The sequence below is a fragment of the Lepeophtheirus salmonis genome, chromosome Z (genome assembly GCF_016086655.4).
Source record: "Lepeophtheirus salmonis chromosome Z, UVic_Lsal_1.4, whole genome shotgun sequence".
Classification (NCBI taxonomy): Eukaryota; Metazoa; Arthropoda; class Copepoda; order Siphonostomatoida; family Caligidae; genus Lepeophtheirus; species Lepeophtheirus salmonis.
In genome coordinates, this window is record NC_092584.1 from 8,914,095 (window position 1) to 8,926,697 (window position 12,603).

Sequence of the window (12,603 nt, forward strand, 5' to 3'; positions counted from 1 at the left end):
CTCCTTCAATTATGATGAAATTTATGTTATCAATGAAAATGCTCTACATGTATACAATTCAGTTCAGGATCAAGTAAAGAGAGTACTTTAAGCTCGTTTAATCAAATTATAACAATGTCAATTCAAATTAGTTATAATATGTATGTATATTTAATAAATTGGTGAAGAGTAAATCAAAAACTGGAAAAATTCAAACATATATTATTAAATATAATCAAATTATAATTTTTTTTTTCCATATCCACCCAAAAATTTCAATAACAACTGGAAAAATAATGAATGTTAACTGATACATTGTACCTTTGGCCATGATAACTGCAATAAGTCATTTTCAATATCCTCCTTTTAAGTCTTGAAACATTTAAAAGTTTAATATTTTTCCATTACTCTATTCAAATGTATTTTAATTCTGCTTCATTATAGGACTTTCTACCATATATCGTGGGTCTCAACCAACGTTAGAGAAATGGATTCAGTTTTAGATTTTATTAATCGAATCTTAATTCTTATATCAAAGAGTTTAAGACTCCGGGCCTCTTCAATGGTCCTTTTAAAATAAGCACTGATTTTAATAGAATTTAGGAAAAGGACTGAGATGGAATTAAAGAGAAGTTATTTATATTTTGATCAAGTATGTCAATGCATTAAGAATGAAGAGTCATGCTTGGAAAAGTGTAAACGTTTGTTCCGGGTGTGTTTATGAGACTTCAAGGGCGTGGTAATGCTGTTTAAATAAATATATGTTTTCTTTCTACTAATAAGCATGTAAATTGTAGCCGTGATCGTATAGTGGTTAGTACCCTGCGTTGTGGCCGCAGTAACCCAGGTTCGAATCCTGGTCACGGCAGTTTTTGACTTTTTTTTGTGTGTCCAAGTATATATTTTTATTTTGAATGTAAATTCCTTTAAATCAACTTTTTTTCTTTAATAAAAAAACATACTAATGATCTAGATTTGAATATTATTTTACTTCTTGTCCTTCTGAAATACAACCAAGATGTTTGGTTTAAAAATTTTATGTAACATGTATTTTTTCCTTTAATCTATTATGAATTCAATTTCTTTATAAATCAATGTAAAAGGAAGATGAAAACTTAATTCCTGATTTCTTGTTCTTCAATGTACGAACTTAGTCATTTTAATTAGTTAATGAGTTTTACTTTTATAAAAAAAACCTAAGGTTATTGGGAGCTCAATTTAAATGTTCAAATCAAAGGGGACATTTCTGAATAAATGAGAGAGAGTAAAAAAAAGTATCAAAGAAGAGTTGCAAACTTCTAGTCACTTAAAGGTGCTTTTGAGGATTAATTTGAAGAGGAAAATCAAGGAGGAGTAATTGACATTTATAATCAAATTTGACGATATTTCAAGAAAGGATAATCGTGTTTAAGAGACTTTGACCCAAAAACACCAAAAACCAAGCCCCCCTCAGAATATAATCCTGTGGACACCCATACGAATGTAATATAGGCGTGATCGTATAGTGGTTGTGGCCGTAGCAACTTAGTTTCGTATCCCGATGATGTTAGTTGTTTGATATCCATAAAGACATATTTATTATTAAACATAAAATCCTCTTGGGGGCTTCTTTATCTTTTAAAAAGGATAAAGTGAGTAAATTTATCTTTTATGTAATGTAAGTAGTTTTATTTAAAAAAAAAATTGTTAAATTGTTTTTTTATTTTATCGACATTTTTTTTTTTTTTGATATGCATTGAATAACTCACACACACATAAAAAAAAGAAATTTTATGCATATATTTACATAGTATTTCATAAATGCACTTGACTTGGTGTCTATGAGAGTTTCATTGTAATTTTTTTATTTATCAATATTTACTTAATTTTGTTTCTAATTCGATGCATCACACAGAAAAATATCGAAAACATAGAAACATCAAAAAGTAATGCACCATTTAGATATTGCAACGTTTAACAAATCACTAAAAATTTCGTCAAAGTTGTATGTAGTAGGCTACAAATAGTTATTCCTATTCTTCAAATATGGCCTGCAGGCCCTTTTTTTCCTATTTTCAGACTTCAAAGAGTGGGCGAAGGATCGTTATTTAGAAGGAGTAATTAGGTCATCCCCAAAATTTGTATCTATTTTGTGACCAAAGTGAAATCATACCATAAAAACACATAAGAAAGAATAGATGATCGCTCTAATCATCGTAATAACCCTCAAACTTAATTACACTGAATAATTAGATCAAATTTTGCTGATTAAATATTTTTTACTGTTAGCCATCGAACTGTTTAGAGAGTCTATTATATGCTTAACGAAGTTTTATTTATATAGACACTTGTAAAATATTCGCATGCCCTCTTAATGTTTATTAATTTTATTTTGGGTACTGTTTAGAATTTTCCCCTCAACCTCACTGATTATTTTTCATTATCTTTTTTTTTTGAGAGTGTTGAGTTTTCAAAACGGAAAATTCGTGTCTTTTTTAACTTACAACCTTTTGAATAATATAGAATGAAAAATGAAATATATGAGAAGCTCATCGTAATCTCTAATAAAAATATCCAGTCATATAGTAGAATCTTGAAGTTTTTAAGAAGTTAATATTGGATGTATTTTAGGATCATTCTCTATTTTAAGGGACCTAAAAGTAGATTTAACTATAGAACGACGGTCTTATAACATCTTTGTATTGCAGACTGTTGGTATAAAAAATAGTTCTACCATTTTTTAATGAATATCGGTTTTTGGAGTAAAGCCACAGTAGGCCTTCCCTTTGGTATCCACCCAAAAGATCTAGACAAGGGAGTTGGCTTCGGGCTGTAGGGGAGGGATGTCAAAAGTGTTAAAAAAAGAGTGAAATCCAAAGATATCTTGCATGAGCCCCATGGACTTGAGGAGATTGATCTGGCCTGTTATTTTTGGTTTTTTTTTTTTTTACTCCTTCAGTTTCAGTATGATATTCTTGCTGCTTGACAGGGCCCTTATTCCTCTCCAACGTTTCAGACTTGCTGAGGGTGATCTTGGAGACGCACAACTGCTTGGAGTCTGCGAATGGAAGCTTACATCTCATTGAAACAAAATTACCGCTATCATAATTTATTCATGCCGCTGCAAAAATATTGTGTCCCACTCTAATAGTCAAGCCAGCTTGGATTATTAAGCCAAAAATAAAATTGTTGCAACTTCCCCAAGTCTTCCCTTTCATCTTGTTTAATCAAATGAATTTATAATCATCCATTATATACATTTCTGGTATCTGTGAGCATTCCCACTATCAAATACAATCAATGATTCTCTATGATTTAAAGGAAAAACACGATTTGAGTGGGATTAGGACTTTGTGAAGGAAATATGTACCATCATCTTTTGTTCAGTTGAATACATCCTACATCAAATCACAATTAAAATAAATAACACATACGGTTATGTAAATCTTTGATCACGTCTGCAAATTAACTTTGATAGAAAAGGTAAATTAAGCCTACAATATTTTTCAAATAAGTATAGTTTATGTTTGAAAGAGGTGTTTGGTTTTTTGGCTTTGTATTCATATTATATTGTGCTCTTATAGATATTTACAATAGACTAATCCCATTTTTGGATTTATATTTTTCTTCTCAACACAAAAATATATTAAAGACAAAAAAATAGTGACTTTTGCAATGTTTGAGGTATCTCAGGTCATTTTTGATATGGTAAATTTGAAAAATGGGACTTAATCGTAAAAATTGGCAATTTTTACACATCTTGTACGGGTCCAAATGTATATATTTGTAAAGCAAAGTATGTATGTCTGTCTGAATGTCAGTATTTATAAAAGTGAGTCTCCTTAAACTGTCTATAGGGTAAATCTTATTAATATTTTAAATATAATAAATAATAATATTATCATTATTAATCAAGTATTGTAAGCGTGTGCATTAAGATAATGACAATTATTATGTATATTTGAAACCATTCACAAATGAAAAACTTTTTTATGCGGTTGAAGAATATTTGTAGTATTTTTAAAAATAAATAAAAAGTTTTCCTCTCTAAGTGAATTAAAATTTAGTATAAATCTGTAATATTCAAAAATATACTTATAGTTGTATACGAGTATATTACTTTATTTTTATAATTTAAATAATTTTTTAATAAATACTAGAAACAAAAATTATATAATTTCAGTTTATTTTTTCCTATAAGCATCAAATTTAACTATGGCTCTGTTTAAATCTTTTATCAGTCTCCTGCATAAATTATACACCTTTTCTGCATTTTGATTCAATCTGGGAGTTTCATTCATCGACATTTCACATTTCTAATGGATTTCCAGAGTTTTTATTGATATATCACATTTAATCTGCCAAATGAGGTGAAGAATTTTCTAAAAGTTGATTTATTGTAATTTCGAGTTCAAAACTAATCTTCTTCTAAGAATTAGAGATAAAATGACAACCTTTAACTAAGATAGTACGACTCTCTGGCAAAGGAAAAACAAATATTGCACGTGAATTCAATCGTGCCTGACGTAAGTTTCCACAGCTTCCACTTGATTTGAGACCAATGAGAAGTTCTTTAAGGCCCAATATAGTTCATATAAGTATTTGAAATCATCTTACCATCCAGAGTTTTCGTTTCTGTGAATATCCTCCATGGTTACTTGATTATTATATTTTCGTGGGACTAGTAGTTCATTGATATATTTTCTACAAATGAGTAACTTAATTCAAGTCTGGTAGATGGCTTATGAATAAGAAAATTCATGGTATGCTTCAAAGGGTTATCAAAAGCGTTGTGTTAATAGTCAATACATTGTGGCCTCTTAAAGGCTGTGAATATGACAGTGTGTTGTTTATAATCTCATTTACAGGGTTACCCATAAGTCTTAAGACAGCAACTTCAAAGTATCACCCATAGATCCTAGTCATCGGTCCTGAGCCAGTCAATGACAGGTCCATGAGTGGTCGCCCAAGATTAATGAAGACACACAATTTGATCGATGCTCCATGAGAAAGATGTCTTATGAGACTTTTGTGTCTCGAGAAACCATACACGGATGGTCAGGGATGATCTGAGGATAAAGCCATATCGAATTCAAAAGTATCAGCTTCTCAGCATGGCCACAATGGCCAAGAGGCAGACCCGGATGAAGGTGTTTCTGAAATTATTGTACGCACGTTTATGTTGCACAATGACTGGGTGCTGTGTCAGAGGATCGTTCATGTGCCAAAGCCGGTCTCAATGATGTTTTGGATGGGTCGTTACCTCTTGTAGTATAAGTGTCCATTTGGGCATGTTATAGCCCCTATAACTTCCCTGGATACAGAAACAGGAAGGATTTTACTGCTTCCAGCAGGACGGATCTCCTTCTCATACTGCAAAGTCTGTGGAAGAGTGGTGCCACTTTCGAGCACTTTTGGAGCTAGGGCATGTGGCCCCTTTCTTCCCAAGATCTCAACGTAATAAACTTATGCATATAGTCCATTCTGGAGTAGGAGCTTAGTGTGACTTCCTACTGCAGCGTCGACGACTTGAAGGCTGCCATAGTGTCTGCCTGGGACAACTTGTCGTAGAGCGTGTAAATCAGTTCCAAAGTGTCTGAGAGCTGTAGTTGTTGCAAAGTGTAGTCATCTGGATGAACAGGCCCTCATTTAAAAGGAAATTTAACGCTTATTGCGTTGTTTTGATAAATAAATATATGTCTACCTTTTTGGCTGTTGAAGTTGCCCTAAGACTTTAGAGTCACTGTGAATATGCCCAGTATTTATGAATAGTTTTACAAACATTATAATCATCAAATAATATATGCCACTCATTGAATATGGGCTGGGAAAATTCCTTTTTACGTTTTAAGACCACCATTTTGATTTCCAAAGGGATGTTTCTTTAAGCATAACTACATCAAATTCTTATCCTCTTAGTTTTCTACCATCAAAATGAATATAATAAGAATCTTTGCTATGTAATTTTGGGAAAAAAACTTGCCATTTATTTTCTGGAATTTTAGTAACACTCGTTTCCATATGCCTGACCGACTCGGAGCAGATTAATTATACCTCTCTTCAAATATAGTCGAAATAACATCTTTAGTTTCAAAATATTGTTTCTGCAAGTCAGTAAACATGACGTTACAATTTATGCATCTCCTCTATTGGGATTGTATTGTGGGAGATGAATGAAATGACAAATAGATGGATTCGTACTCCGTAAAAGCATCATAAGACTCAAAGACAGTTGGTTCTAAAAACTGAGTTTAGATTATTGTTCTGGGTCGTTTTCTTGGCTGCATGGACTTTAAAGATGCCTCTTTGACGGTAAAATAACCAAACTTCCCGATTTTAATTTACAGATCTGAGATCTGGAATCCTCCCACAAACTACCTGATTAAGTACTTAGAAAAAGTCCAATTTAGGTTTGTGTCGTTCTTTGCATCCTTGGGAGATAACGACAACTATTAATGCAAAATCACAAGACTTCACCTCAGCACTCTGCATCATGGACGTCCAATTAAGAATGTCATTACGGTCTATTTCCCCAACTATGGACATAAAACAAAGGCTACTTTTCGACAAAAAAAGGCTCTCTGATTACAACACTATCTACTTCACAAAATCAAATATAACATTTTCAAACATAGTTCTTATTATAGATCGGCTAGTTTGTGGAATTATTTATCTCCATGCTTGCTTTAGCGAAGTTAGGCTGACCTCAATCAATTTTTACTCAATGTTTTTTTTTCTGACCCATTCATATATATATTATTTAGATTTGGCTTTTAATGACTTCATTGTAATATCACTTTATTTTTAAAATTTTAATATTCTTATCTTAACTGTATTACTTTTAATACCAAGGATAATTATAAGTACTAGAACTCAAAGGGTTTGATTATCCCCGCTACTCGAAAAAACAAAATGCCCACGCTTATTGACAGGTCAATTTAAATGTCCAAAATCAAGGGGGTGGGGAAGAGAAAATAAAAAAGACATAAAACAAAATTGAGAAGAGGATCTCTTATCAAATGAAAGAGTAACGCCCAGTGACTTTTTCACATTTTTTTTTTTATCAGGATGTAAAGGAATTTTCGTTCTTGTTGTCATATATATATATATATATATAAAAGAAGATTTGCAGACTCATCGTCACTTTAATATTTTTAGAAAATACCGACTTATTTTACGTATATTTAAGGAATAAGTATGAGGGAGGGATAAATCAAACAGGAGAAATTGATATTGTAGATCAAGTATGCCAATGATTTAAGAATGGAGAGTCATGCTGAGGAGGGTGCAGTGTTTATTATAGATGCGCTTAAGAGACTACAAGGGTGTGGTATTAACGCTTAGATATATTTTGTTATAAAACAAGGTAGATATATAGTAAAGCACAGCCGTGATCGTATAGTGGTTAGTACCCTGCGTTGTGGCCGCAGTAACCCAGGTTCGAATCCTGGTCACGGCAGCTTTTTGGTGTTGATTTTGGGAACCAAAGTAAATATTTTGGGTTTCAATGCAAATTTCTTGAAATCAACTTTTTTTCTTTAATAACTCAAGTAATTTTTAGAGTTGTAGAGTTCCTTTTTAAACCTATCGAACCCTCCAAAATACGATGTTATGAGTAAAATTTTTTTTTTTTTTTTTTGTATTCAGTTTAGTTAAAAAAAATATATTATTTTACTTTGTTTCTAATAATAATTCAATATAAAATATAATTAGATAAATTCAGATGTATTCTTTGATTTACAACTTTTTCTCTTTAATAGTAAAACGTAAATTATTAAAATTTAATCCTAGCCGATGTGATAGCTCTTGAATAAAAAGGAGGAACACCATCTCCGATAAAATTGAGAAACCGCAATGTATTGAGTACATCTTAAAAGGTAAACTCATTAAACGATTCTAGACAAGGCCCATACTATTTCTTATAGGTTTACCAAATCAGAATTAATATAATATTTTGTTCATACCCTCATAACGTTTGGTCCATTAAAATTGTAAAAATTTGAATTTTAAACCTCAAAAAGATATTCATTGACAATTGGATTTCAACAAAATTCAAATATATATATATATATATACACGTGTGTCTGTGCTCTCTTAATCATTAATGTAGACGACCTTTGCGTTAATAATAGCTTCCAGGCAGAGGTGGAATGTCTGGCACCCACTTCAGATGTAGTCTTCTGTCATGGCGCGCCAGTGCTAGCTTACAGTGGCATTGAGGGCTTTGGTATTTGGATAAGAATACTTTTGGACATACACACAACCAAAAGGTGTAGTCGAAGGGATTGGAATCTGAGCTTTAGGGGTCCCAAAAGTATTTGGGCCAAAAGGGAACTATTCATGTGCCTTTTTTGAGCCTGTACCCGACCGGGAAACACATTAGAGGGGCTGCCTTGTCATCTGAGGTCACAAAGGCCAAGGACATGTCGGAGGTAGGTGTTTCCCCATACTAAGTGTCCTAATTTAAATTATCAATGTCTCAAAAGCTTAAGTAACTGTTATTATGATGACTGTTCCTCACTGGATCGATGTCAAGGAGTACACGAATGGAAATTCGTCGATCACGTTCAAGTGTCATTTTCTCAGCTTGTAGGTAAGCTAGAGAGCTCAGATTTTTAATTTTTTGTAATTAATTGTTTATGCTTTAATTTATCAGACCAATAATTAATTTCAATCACTCAATCTTCATAAATTATTGAATTATTACGTGTTTAGATTTTAATGGGCCACTCGGTATTTGAGTCAGTACAAGGGGCATGCAAATATGCAGTTTTCATATAATAATCCAATTTTCTTCGAATTAAAAGGTCTTAAACTTTGCCCAAAAAAAGGTTAATCTTGCAGAAATACAAAAATATTAAGCCAAAAAGGGAAGTCTATTGTTGAGAGTACAAAATATAGAAAGTTGTATCCGTTGTCGTATTTAAGCCATAGATGAACGACGACGGGTACGAGCTGAGCATATGTCACAAAGAATTTTTGTAGGGTAGGATTATGCTGAAAGATAATGCTTTTATCCTTTTATAAGGGAATAACAATAATATTTTAATGGAACTCTATTTCGTTTTGGTCACACCCTTATTTCGTACGCTCAACATATATATCTTATCACTTTTTTAATGGAAGGAATTAATGGTGTGGGTGGATGAATAGAATAAATGAGGAGACACCAGAGGCATCAATTAATTTCATTATTCATATGCACGAGTTTGAAATTAATCATGTATATTCAATGAATCATCCCCTCCTTCCGGGGTGCCCTAACCAAACAAAATACCACAATGCCCCCAACACCACTTGGAATCATTCACATCCAAATGTATACATGTTTAATTCAATTTGCACAAAAAACAAAAAAAAAACCTTCTTTTGTTATATGTATAATGTAATTTTTGGCATTGCGTCATAAATATTGATATAAATTTATGCAAATCCACTGAGAGGATTATGGGATCAGCTCATTTCTTTTGTTGTTTGTGGATTTTTTTTTTTGCACACGTGCAAAAATTAATTCTTTGTTTCCCCTTCCCCTCTGATGGTGTATGTATGTAAATATGTAGAATTACATATCTAAAGGATTATTTTATGTACGTATAAATAATGATCCTCTTTGGATTCTGACTTCCAAATCCTAGAAAATTAATTGTATTTAAAAAAAAATATATATATGAAAATTTATGAGGGTAGCCTGAGAAGTTTCCAACTTCAACATGAAGCACTCGTTTATTACAAGCTAGTATTTATGAAAAGTTATTGAACAACATTGTAGGCATTTTGGACGCAAAGTTGTTATGTAACATTCGTTTAAGTGATTTGATGTAAGTGTTTTTGTGGAAACGGACATAACCGAGTATGGATCTGTTGGTGTAGTTTAGAGACAATAAGTCTAAATTTTACCCTATTAATTACTATAAACAAAAAATTTGGATAGACCATCATACACCTAAAAAATATACGGTCCAATCAATGGGTTGCATAGGTTTTCCTAAAAATGAATAGTGAATCACCTCCGGTACAAATTATTTTGTATAGAAAATCTGCGACTACTTTTTATACAAGTGACAAAGATGGGATCAGGACTTGGAGTTATTTGCAGAATTACAATGAGACTATGTTGAAAATGGAAGTTTTATATTTGATCAAATGTCCTTGTTAAACCGGAAACTTTTCAGATTAACTTTGTATATAATTTATTATTTATGTCCCTTGGAATCAAATATACTTAATTAAAGTTGTGTAATTATAGGCACAATTTGTAGTTCTAGTGTTCTAAACTGCCACTATGTAAAAATCCCCAAAATGAATCTGGTAAACCAAACAGTAGGAAAAAAGTTTCAGAAGAAAGTAGCTTAGCTGTCATGACGTTTTCATTAGATTAGATTTATGCAACAGAGAGGAATATGAAATATATACAAATTATACTCCATATCTTTTAAATTACTCAGATGTTAATCCTAAATTCTACTCCGAGACCACCATGGGCTTACTCTTATAAACCTATACAAAAGCATACCTAAAATCCGTATTTATTATTGTTATTTTGTCCATAAAATGAACAATAACATTTTCAATCCCTCTACGTGTGTCCTTTAAAGCCATTCTTTCAAAAAATCACGTTTATGAGTATAGTTTTAATCCATAGCCATATTCTGAAATTGTAAAATGATATTGATGAATATTTAATGTAATAACAATTTATCATTAAAAAAATAAACGATTTATTAACTTATCTTAAATACAGTTTCTGTAAAATGTCTCTAATCATATATAAATCTAGTAAAATGACGGATCATTAATGAAAGTTATAAATTTTCTCATTATTTTTTTATATTGCTTTAAATTAGAGCTAAAATTATATTAGAACATCAAAGAATTTAATGTCAAAAGAAAAAAAGATTTTGACTGATTTTTTTTCTTTTCAGTTTAACTATAAATTGTCTGATGGAATATTGAATAAATAAGCGATGTAAACTTTTTAAATTCAATTAAAAAGTAGTGTCATGACTTCATCACTCAATGCAATTCGTTCTAAATGTTCAGGTACTAAAAGATTTTTGAAGAGGGGAGTTTTCTTATATTTTTGTCTAATACTATCCACAGCACTGTTTGAGTTGTAGCAAAGTGACATACTCCACATGACTCTGCGAGCCGTTGCCCATTCACTTGAGATACTAACGAAGAAATTGTCACATTTGGAGGGCCATCCGTAACTTTTTGCTAATAAATATTAATATTCAATGTAGATTGTTCCATTGTAGTATTAATTAATACTTATTAATAATTTTAACTTCAAACAGCTGTAATTTAGAATTTAAAAAAATCTCTTTCGATAAAAAATGGCACTTATTAAAACAAACTTTAGTATTTTAATACAAGTTGCTTTTTTTAAATTTATTTTTCTCTTTAAATAATTTTTCATTTAAAGGCTTGAAAGGGATAGTTCGCATCCACAGAAAGATGTGTAATTAAATTTGCTACTAATCATATTATAAACTGTGGAAGATTAATTGATCTTATAATGATTAATTATTGAATGTGCAAAGATCTAAAAAGGTTTTTTGTTTTTTTTCTGTATAAATCCGGTTTCAATTAATTAATTCTCATAAATTACACCAATCCAAACTCAAGAGGTAACATATAATTAGTCTAGTTTTTTAAATATTTTGTCAACTCATTTGTAATTGGTAATATTTGTTTTTCGACGCTAAAAGTACATCATTACTAGTCCAACGAAAGATAACGACAGTTTCTATTTCTTCTAGAACAGATGATAAAAAAGGAAGTCATATTTTTGCACTTTTAATAGATTTAATTGATTTTTATTTCTCTTTTTATAACAATGTATGATTTTTAAGATAAAAAGCAACATTTCATGAATATTATCCCTCATACACTGCTCAGAATAACTTTGTTTTCAATAAGACCCTAAAATCCATACTGTTTAAATTTTGTGTTTGACCACCTACAGAGCCTCCTTGAATACAATCAGTGCAGTATGTACAACAATTCTTAATGCACAATCTATATATAAATGAAGAAACCTATTCAAATTTTGAAAAACTCTTCACTCGGACAGAATGAACGAAAAAGGTGCAAGCAAAAATCCGAATGTAAGGATAAATTTAAAGTTATTTAACTTTAGATTGATTCAATACTAAGACCTGTTGTAGTTGTATATGGACTATATGTGTTGCATCAACATAAAACAATCTTGAACAAAAATCTAATAAATAAGAAGGTACCAAAGTATTTTTTGACTTTATAAATACTTAGAACCTAATATTAATTATAGATATTTGAGTCAGTTATAAACTTTATATTCCGATTTCTGCAATGAATTAAGATAAATAAGACTTTTAGTTATACTTTAAGGCATTTATTTGATTCAAGAGACTTATACCAGCCCCAATGTGGGGCTCTTTTCAAATAAAATGTATCAATTTCTGATTCTTTACAATGCTTTTGAATTTTGGCCACCTTAAATGTCATTTACAGCCCCCTCTTAAGGGTTAAAAAAAAATAATTTATTGATTGATTTTTTCCAACCCAAATTTATTTTAAGGGGTGTGTAAACCGCCTTTATGTGTGACTGGGGCTATGTACAACAGAACACGCTCTTGATTAGGGCCTTCACTGAGTAGAATT

The 12,603-nt window shown here is 31.1% G+C and overlaps 2 non-coding genes across 2 annotated transcripts; both read left to right on the forward strand.

The window, feature by feature from the left end:
* Positions 1 to 775: 775 nt before the first annotated feature.
* On the forward strand, positions 776 to 847 carry TRNAH-GUG (transfer RNA histidin (anticodon GUG)). Its single transcript has one exon. It is a non-coding gene; the product is annotated as a tRNA-His (tRNA).
* A 6,498-nt stretch (positions 848 to 7,345) lies between these two features.
* On the forward strand, positions 7,346 to 7,417 carry TRNAH-GUG (transfer RNA histidin (anticodon GUG)). Its single transcript has one exon. It is a non-coding gene; the product is annotated as a tRNA-His (tRNA).
* Positions 7,418 to 12,603: the final 5,186 nt, after the last annotated feature.